This window comes from Jaculus jaculus, chromosome 18 (genome assembly GCF_020740685.1).
Source record: "Jaculus jaculus isolate mJacJac1 chromosome 18, mJacJac1.mat.Y.cur, whole genome shotgun sequence".
In the NCBI taxonomy this organism is placed as follows: domain Eukaryota; kingdom Metazoa; phylum Chordata; class Mammalia; order Rodentia; family Dipodidae; genus Jaculus; species Jaculus jaculus.
The window spans coordinates 59,914,957-59,925,242 of record NC_059119.1 but is presented as its reverse complement, the minus strand read 5'-3'; positions in this window follow the sequence as shown (position 1 = coordinate 59,925,242).

Genomic DNA, 10,286 nt, shown 5'->3' with positions numbered 1-10,286 from the left:
AGTAAAAAGAAAAAAAAAAAAAGAATTTACACTGGAAAGATGGCTTGGCGGTTAAGGCGCTTGCCTGCGAAGCCTAAGGTCCCACGTTCGACTCTCCAGGTTCCATGTAAGCCAGACACACAAAGTGATACAAGCACACAAGGTAGTGGAAGCATCAGGAGTTTGATTGCAGTGGCTGGAGGCCCTGGTGTACTAATTCTCTCTGTCTCTCTCTCGCTCACTCTCACGCTTACTGGTTTCAGTGCCTCAATCAAAGAACACAGGCTAAAATGTTGGATCAGAGCAAATGGACCCATCTAATTTGCTGTCTATGGGAAATCCACCTGACCAATAAGGATCTACACCACCATAGACAGAATGACATTCCAAACTACTGGAAATAAAAAATAAGCAGGGGTAGTTATACTGATGTCAGACAAACCAAGTGTAAGCAAAAGAGATAAAGAAGGCCCCATCAGGGCTGGAGGGATGGCTTAGCACTTAAGGTGTTTGCCTGCAAAGCCAAAGGACCCAGGCTCAGTTCCCCAGGACCCATGTTAGCCAGATGCACAAGGGGGCACACGCGTCTGGAGCTCGTTTGCAGTGGCTGGAGGCCCTGGCACACTCGTTCTCTCTCTCTCTCAATCTCTCTCTCTCTCTCTCCTCTCTCTGTCTGTCGCTTTCAAATAGATAAATAAAAACAATAAAAATAAAAAAAAACAAGCACCCCACTCAAAAAATGGGGCAGGGAATTGAACAGAGTTCTCGAAGCGACAGAACAACCGTCAGATCCAGCTGAGCCACTTTGGCAAATACTGTAAAGACTACTACATACCACAGAGACACTTGCTCAACCATTTTTTTAAAGGCTTTTAAAATTTTTATTTATTTATTTGACAGAGAAAAAGAGAGAGAATGGGTGCGCCAGGGCTTCCAGACACTGCAGACTAACTCCAGGTGCCTGCGCCCCTTTGTGCATCTGGCTAACGTGGGTCCTGGGGAATCAAACCTGGGTCCTTCGGCTTTGCAGGCAAACGCCTTAACCTCTAAGCCATCCCTCCAGCCTTTCTCAACCATTTCTATTGCTGGTCTAGTCACAGTAGCTACAGACTGGAATTGGCCCAGATGCCCATGAACAAATGAATGATTAGTGTATGGATATACAATGGAATTCTACTCAGAACTAAGGAGAACTAAAACAATCAAATTTGGGACATCTATATCATTCCCTCCTAGGCTCAGGGAACTTCCCAGAAGAACGTGTGGGAAGAATGTAAGAGCAAGAGAATGGGAAGGAGAATGTGGTGGTTTGATTCAGGCGTCCCCCATACACTTAGGTGTTCTGAATGCTGAGTTCCCAGCTGATGGAGATTTCGGAATTAACGCCTCCTGGAGGCAGTGTATTGTTGGGGGTGGGCTTATGGGTATTACAGCCAGTGTCCCCTTGCCAGTGTTTGGCACACTCTCTTGTTATTATCCACATGATGTTGGCCAGGGGGTGATGTCCACCCTCTGCTCATGCCATCATTTTCCCCTGTGTGGTGGTTTGATTCAGGTGTCCCCATAAACCTAGGTGTTCTGAATGCTAGGTTCCCAGCTGATGGATATTTGGGAATTAATGCCTCCTGGAGGGAGTGTATTGTTGGGGGTGGGCTTATGGGCTTTATAGCCAGTTTCCCCATCCCAGTGTTTGGCTCACACTGTTGCTGTTGTCCACCTTATGTTGGCCAGGGGGTGATGTCCACCCTCTGCTCATGCCATCGTTTTCCCCTGCCATCGTGGAGCTTCCCCTCGAGCCTGTAAGCCAAAATAAATCTCTTTTTCCCAGAAGCTGCTCTTGGTTGGGTGATTTCTACCAGCAATGCAAACCGGACTGCAACAGTAAAGTGGTACCGAGGAGTGGGGTTGCTGCTAGACACCTGACTGTGTGGCTTTGGCCTTTTGGAGCTGATTTTCAAGAGGAAAGTGGAAGGAGTTGAAACCTTGGCCTAAGAGATGCCTTGCAGTGCTGTAAGTACAGCTTGATGGACTATTATGGTCAGAGCTACAAGACCTGAAGGCAGTAAGAACTATGGACTGTGAGGTTTGGCTTATGAGGGTGAGAAAGAGCTTTGCCTGGACTGGGCTAGCAGTGTATGAGAAACTTGCTCTTGTGCCCGTGTCCTGAGAAGCTGTGCAGGGTTGCTTTGCGTAGAAATGAACTGGTGTGTGCAGAGGGATATGGCACAGAAAGGAAAATCTTTGGGTGAACTGCTGCCCGTTCAGCTGCAACTGAGAGATTACAACCTTTGAGACTGGGCTAGCTGACCTGTGCTGGGGCAACAAAAAGAATGTCGACTCTTTTGAAAGGGCCTGAGTGCTCAAGGAGTGTCCTGTTCTTCAAAGTCTGCTTTATTCCCCCCTGGATTAACAAATTGGCACCCTCCCTGGTATCGTGGAGTATAAGAAATGCTGGAAAGAGGGTCATTGAGTTTGCAACACGATCCTGTGTTTTGGAAATGGCCATGGGCAGTGTGAAGCAGGTTTGCTTTTTGCCTGCATAGAGACCCCATGGGGCCATGAGGATGAACCGTGGCTTGCAGTGGAGACCCAGTGGAGATGCCGGGACCATGAGATGGCTGCCGAGGAGCTGCCGGCCCCGATGAAGTTTCCCAGGACTGTGAGTAGCCTAGCTGGAGGGGTGGAATTGGAATGCCAGAGACTTATTGCTGGTTAGAATTATCGGACTTGGAGATTTGTTACTGGCTAGAGTTGCTGGACTTGAAGCTACAGAGTTTGATGTTTGCCCTGGTTGTTTTAAATCTTGTATTGGTTGAATGTTTCTTTGCTATGCCCAATGCCATCTATTGCAGTGTGAATATTTATTCTGTGCCATTCTGGGTTTTTTGAGGTTATATTTTGGTATTATGGCTCAGTTAAAAGATCTTGAACTATGGGGATGTATGAACATCATTGAGATTGATAAAAACTATGGGGACTTTTAAAGTCAGACTGAATGCATTGTATTTTACATCATGTATGGATATCAGTTTATGGGGGTCAGGGGCGGAATGTGGTGGTTTGATTCAGGTGTCCCCCATAAACCTAGGTGTTCTGAATGCTAGGTTCCCAGCTGATGGATATTTGGGAATTAATGCCTCCTGGAGGGAGTGTATTGTTGGGGGTGGGCTTATGGGCTTTATAGCCAGTTTCCCCATCCCAGTGTTTGGCTCACCCTCCTGTTGCTGTTGTCCACCTTATGTTGGCCAGGGGGTGATGTCCACCCTCTGCTCATGCCATCGTTTTCCCCTGCCATCGTGAAGCTTCCCCTCGAGCCTGTAAGCCAAAATAAATCTCTTTTTCCCAAAAGCTGCTCTTGGTTGGGTGATTTCTACCAGCAATGCAAACCGGACTGCAACACCCTGCCATCATGGAGCTTCCCCTTGAGTCTGTAAACCAAAACAGACCATTTTTTTCCCCCAAAACTGCTCTTTGTCGGGTGATTTCTACCAGCAATGTGAACCTAACTGCAACAGTAATATTTGGTACTGAGGAGTGATGTCATTTGCTGCTAGACACCTGACTGTGCGGCTTTGGCCTTTTGGAGCTGATTTTCAAGAGGAAAGTGGAAGGAGTTGAAACCTTGGCCTAAGAGATGCCTTGCAGTGCTGTAAGTACAGCTTGATGGACGATTTTGGTCAGAGTTGAAAGACCTGAATGCAGTAAGAGCTATGGACTGTGAGGTTTGGATTATGAGGGTGAAAAGGAGGTTTATCTGGACTGGGCTAGAAGCAGTTTGTGTGAGAAGTTTGCTGTTATGCCTGTGTCTTGAGAAGTTGTGCAGGGTTGCATTGCGTAGAAAGAGACTGGTGTGAGCAGAGGGATATGGCACAGAAATCTTTGGGCTAAAACTTCTACCTGTTCAGCTGCAATTGTTTGAGAGATTACAACTTTTTGAGATTGGCCCAGCTGGAGAGATGACTTAGTAGTTAAAGATATTTGCTTGTAAAGGGTGTATATATTTTAGGGTCTATTTAAGATGCACAAAATCCTGTGAGTAGATTTTTGTGTGCTTTTTTTTTATTTGTGTGTATGTATGCACATGTGCACGTGTGGAATTCAGAGGACAACGCCCAGGACCTCTGTAGCCGGAAAGAACTGCCACACTATAAAGAAACTTTAGACTTGCTGGCCTGAGAGCAGCTTTGGATTCTTGTGAGTCAGCCTCCTATTGTTCTGGGATCACAGATGCATGAGCCAGTTTGCATCTGACTTTATGTGGGCCCTGGGGAATTGAATCCAGGCCAGCAGGCACCTTTAACCATTGACCCATCTCCCGCTCCTCTTTTTTTTTTTTTGTTTTCGAGGTAAGGTCTCACTCTAGCCCAGGCTGGCCTGGAATTCACTATGGAGTCTCAGGGTGGCCTTGAACATATGGTGATCCTCCTACCTCTGCCTCCCTAGTGCTGGGATTAAAGGCATATACCACCCCACCCAGCCCACTCCTCATTTTTAAAAAAATATTTTATTTCTATTGATATATTAGAGGCAGAGAGGGTGGGAGAGAGAGATCATGCCAGGGCCTCCAGCCACTGCAAACAAACTCCAGATGCATGCGCAACCTTGTGCATCTGGCTTACGTGGGTCCTGGAGAATAGAAGCTGGGTCCTTAGGTTTTGCAGGCAAGTGCCATAACAGCTAAGCCATCTCCCCAGAGCACCCCCCCTTTTTTTCTTAAAGAGATCCAGGCCTAGGGAGAAGGCTCAATGCACAAAGCACTCACAGTTCGAGCCTGCGTGCCAGAGTTCAGTCCTCCTCTGGCCGCGAGCAGTGAGACTTTTGCTAAGCACAGCAAAGACCAAGAGCAGCGTGGCATCTGGACAACAGAGGAACCCCGTGTCAAATGAAGTGAGAAGGTGAGGATGGACCCAAGGGTGACACTGTGGCATGTGTGCGCTTTCTCTCTCTCTGTCTCTCTCCCTCCCTCTCTCACTCATAAGCAACAACGACAAACAAATCTATTGGATGACAGGGACGAGGCAATGGGTGGCAATCTTCGGACATGCAAGGCAATGGCGCAGTTCTTCGGTGTGACCACAAGGTGGAGCCCGTTGTTCCAAAAAAAGACCTTAGGTGCCTTTAGATTGGTGACCAGTTTGGGGTTGAAATGCTAAACAGTCTGGAGCAAGCAGCTTCTCCGCCCCACTCCGCCTTCTGTAGCTGAGCCTGAAGCTCGGCTGGCGTATTTTTCAGTTGCTTGAGACAGGCTCTTATGTCGCCTTGAACTTGTATCTGGAGCTGGCCTTGAACTTGTGCCTTTATCTCCAAAATGCTGGAATTGTGGGAATGTATCCCCTTGCCCAACTTGAAGCAGGCATGCTTAAACTTTTCCACGATTATGCCTGTTTTTACATTTTGTGAACTTGGATATTCAAGCATAAAATAGTGTCAAAAGTAAATGTTTAGCCGGGCGTGGTGGCGCACGCCTTTAATCCCAGCACTCGGGAGACAGAGGTAGGAGGATTGCCATGAGTTCAAGGCCACCCTGAGATGACAGAGTTAATTCCAGGTCAGCCTGGACCAGAGTGAGACCCTACCTCGAAAAACCAAAAAAAAAAAAAAAAAAAAAAAAGTAAATGTTTACCGATAATAGATCTTAAAGAATGGAAAGTGTGGGGGTGGGGAGGGAGGGAATTACCATGGGATATATTTTATAATCATGGAAAATGTTAATAAAAATTAAAAAAAAAAATCAAAAAAAAAAACAAAAAAAACAAAAAAAAAAAAAGTTTTTGAAGCTGGGCATGGTTGTGCACGCCTTTAATCCCAGCCTTTGGGAGGCAGAGGTAGGAGGACCAGTGTCAGGTTGAAGTCAGCCTGGACTACAGAGAGAATTCTAACGTCAGCCTGGGCTAGAGTGAGACCCAACCTCAAAAGCAAACAAACAAACAAACAAACAAAAAACTAAATATAGGGCTGGAGAGACGGCTTAGAGGTTAAGGCACTTGCCTGCAACGCCCAAGAACTCATGTTTGAATCTCCAGGTCCCACATAAACCAGACCCACAGCGACACAAGCTTGCGAGGTTGCACATGTGCACAAGGCTACGCACGCATCTGGAGTTCGTACACAGTGGCTGAAAGGCCCTGGCACACCCATTTTCTCTTTCTCTCTCAAAAATATAATTAAAAAAGCTAGGCTGGGCGTGGTGGCACATGCCTTTAATCCCAGCACTTTGGGAGGCAGAGGTAGGAGGATTGCTGTGAGTTCGAGGCCACCCTGAGACTCCATAGTGAATTCCAGGTCAGGCTGGGCTAGAGTGAGACCCTACCTCGAAAAACCAAAACCAAAAAACAAACAAAAAAAAAAACACCAGCTTGGCACGGTGGCACACACCTTTAATCCTAACACTGGGGAGGCAGAGGTAGGAGGATCACCGTGAGTTTGAGGCCACCCTGAGAGTACATAGTGAATTCCAGGTCAGCCTGGGCTAGAGTGAGACCCTACCTTGAAAAAGCAAAAAATAAAAAATACATAAATGAATGCCTGCAGTTTGTCCACACCATTATCTCAACCCTGAGCTCAGGTGTTCCAGGCGGTGTTTGTTAACGTGACCAGACGTGCAGTGCACGTTACGTGCTCAGAACGTGCCAGTGGACACAGCCGGAATCACTTTGCTTGACTTTCAGTTAATTTTCTGTCATCATACTCTTTGGTCTGGTCCTGTTTCACTGTTGCCAGAATCTTCACGAGCCCTGGTGTGGAACCTTAGGTTAAGAAGCTGGCAGATGCAGCCAGGAAGAAACATTAGAATCCCACACAAGACTCACCCGCAGGAGCAAGCCCAGAAGCGACAGACCGGTGGCCATCAGAAACAAGGGAGGGCACTGCAGGGCATCCCCTGGAAAATGGGTGCATCCTTCAGGATATGGGACCAGCTGCTTTCAAGAATATCAAAACAGCTGGAGCCAGATGTGGTGGGACACGCCTTTAATCCCAGTACTCGGGGTGGCAGAAGTAGGAGGATTGCTGTGAGTTTGAGACTACCCTGAGACTACGTAATGAATTCCAGGTCAGCCTAGGCTAGAGCACAGCCCTACCTTAAAAATCATACACTTTGGGGGACTGGGAAGATGACTTAGTGTTAACGGCCCTTGCTTGCAAAACCTGGTGGTCTAAATTCAGCTCCCAAGCCACCCACATAAGCTGGGTGCAAAGTGTTGCAAGCATTTGGGGTTTGGTCGCACATGCAAGGGATCCTGGTATACTCCCCCACACATGCAAATAAATAAATAAAAATAATTTTAAAATAAAAAAAAGAAGCTGGCGGACAATTTTGCCTTACACCATGGCAGTTCTAGATTGCAACCTGACCAGGAACGTTTGCTTCAAGGACGGCGCACGTGGCCGGCAGGGCCCCGGGGTGTCTGTGGAGCAGTGCCAGACTGAGCGTCCACGGCAGGGAACGTCCCTAGTGGGAAGGGACCATTTCCTACACCTGGAGGGATGTTGCAGGGTCTTACACTGCAGCTCTTCCAGGTCCCCTATTGTGTGTGGGCGTGTGCTCACACGTAGATGCACGTGCAGAGGTCTGAGGAGCCCCACGGGATGTTCATCCTCTCCAACTCTGCTTGGGGAGGGCCCCCCTTTGTTTTGTTCTTTTGTTTTTGAGGAGACAGGAGTGAAAGGGTCTAGGAGCAGTTTTGCTCAATGTTCCCACAATAAGCTGTTCTCCATGACTGGAGGTGTTCAGAGTTGATTTTCCCATGAGAGTCTCTTTTAAATTTGAAGAATTAAAAATATATTTCATTTAAGAGAGAGAGAAAATGAACGGGTGCACCAAGGCCTCCAGCCACTGCAAACAGACTCCAGATACATGCGCTCCCCCGCTTGCGCATCTGGCTTACGTGGGTCCTGGGGAATCGAACCGGGATCCTTTGGCTTTGCAGGCAAATGCCTTAACCACTAAGCCATCTCTCCAGGCGTGAGTCTCTTTTGAGAGCCCTAGTCCTGCTGGTTCCACCTGCGTTCTCTCACCTTGTGTTCCAGCTGTTTCTTTGCTCCCCTCCATGGTGCCTTTCTCAGCGTCCACCTCAGCTGAGAGTCCATATTGCTCTGTGAGAAAGGCCTTTGTGAGGCACTCTCCTTCCTCATGCCAAGGACCTGGGAGTGCAGTTCCATTCCCAGTGTGGAAGTGCCTCTTCCTCTTCTCCAACACAGCTCGTGAGCCTCTGAGTTTCCCAGATGGGGGGACACTCATCTGCTTGTGCCCCAGAACTGTCTGGATCTCACCTCACCTAAGTTCTCCACTGACCATGGGAGATCCTCCCTAAAAGGAAAATTCCAACCAGACATGGTAGCCCACATTGGTAATGCTGGCAGCGGAGAGGCCAAGGCAGAAGAACTGTTCGTTCAAAGCCAGCCTAGGCTACATAGTGAGACTATATCTGAGATAAAATAAATGGTGAAAGGGAAAATTCCTTGACTGACCACCATCTGAACCTTTAAACGAGGAGTTTATGTGAGCCAAGTCAAAACCTGACTCACCATCAGGTAGCTCCGAGGGCTACAGAACGTGCAAATTCCTACCAGTAACATGTTCAGACAACACTTACAGAAAAAATGGAACTGAGGCATAGAAAACTCATTTGGCTACAGCCTAGGCAGTAAGCCAGTCCACTGATTACAGCCCAGCTAGCTCATTCCTTACAGCCTCATCAGTTAAGTGGCAGCTATAACTAGCCCGGTCATTTGCTGTGGTTAAACTGCACCGGTTCCCGTCTGCTGGGCCCCGAGCCAGTACTCAGTCCGAATCCACCACCTCCAACAAAATCCTGACATTCTTCTCACGTAGGGCACACCACCCAGCCCATGTGCCAGGCGCCCAAGTAGAAGACAGAAACCACATTAGTTCTGTTTTGTTTTTGCAGCAAGGGAGCAAAACTCGGGGCTTGACACGTGCTGGGCATATGGGCATGAGCTCCCCCACTGAGCTGTTGCTTTAGTCCCTCAGCCCCTCAAACCCCCCCTTTTTAAAAAATTTTGTTTATTTTTTATTTGAGAGTGACAGATGGAGAGAGAAAGGCAAAGAGAGAGAGAAAGAGAGAGAGAGAGAAAGAATGGGCGCGCCAGGGCCTCCAGCCCCTGCAAACGAACTCCAGACGCGTGCGCCCCCTTGTGCATCTGGCTAACGTGGGTCCTGGGGAATTGGGCCTTGAACTGGGGTCCTTAGGCTTCACAGGCAAGCGCTTAACTGCTAAGCCATCTCTCCAGCCCCCCCCTTTTTAAATTAATACTTCTTGTTGCTGTTTGTGACAGGGCATCACACGGTAGGTCAGGCTGGCCTGACACTCACTGTGTAGTCCAGACCGGCCTTGAACTTGAGGCAATCCTCCTGCCTCAGCCTCCCAAGTGCCAGGCATGCAGGCATGAACCACCACGCTTGGTAGCACATCCATTCTTTCAGCTATTTAACGGAATCATCGGGCAAGCTCTGCAGGACTGAAACGGCCAAGAAAGGAACGAGGCGGAAGCACCAGGTGTGAATGCCGCCCAGGCCTGGCACACAAGGCCTGGTTTCGCTTAGGATGCCGTCCAAATGTTCTCAGAACTCAGTGTTGGAAGTAGCACCCATCCTTCCTGCTAGGCAGGGACAAGCTGCGGTGAGGCCTCCTCTGTGTCTTTTCAAAGGGCAAAGGGGTCAAACGTGCACACTCGGACCCAGGCACAAAGAATGCAGGCTGGTCAGGAACCTTTCCAGCCATTGTTTTTTGATATGAAAGTCAACTTGGGGCTGGAGTGGTTAAGGCTGCAGAGCCAAAGGACCTGGGTTCAATTCTCCAGGACCCACATAAGCCAGATGCACAAGGTGGCGTATGCATCGAATTTGTTTGCAGTGGCTGGAGGCCTTGACATGTCCATTGTCTCTCTCTCTCTCTCTCTCTGCCTTTTTCTTTTCTTTTTTTTTTTTTTTCGAGGTAGGGTCTTACTCTGGCCCAGGATGACCTGGAATTCACTATGTAGTCTTAGGATGGGCTCGAACTCATGGCCACCCTCCTACCTCTGCCTCCTGAGTGCTGTGATTAAAGGCGTACGCCACCACGCTCAGCTTCTGCCTGCCTTTCTTCTTCTCTCTCAAATAAATAAAAAGAACGACCGAAAGTCAACTTGGATGCAGACACTGTGTGCGCCCCATGCCCTTCTGAGCACTTAAACGCCCGGAAGCATCTGCTCCTCACGCCGCTGCTGTGGTTGTGATCCCCATTTTCTGCCCAAGGAGGCCAAGGCGTGGGGAGGCGACCATGCAAACAGAGCGACCAAGGGGAACC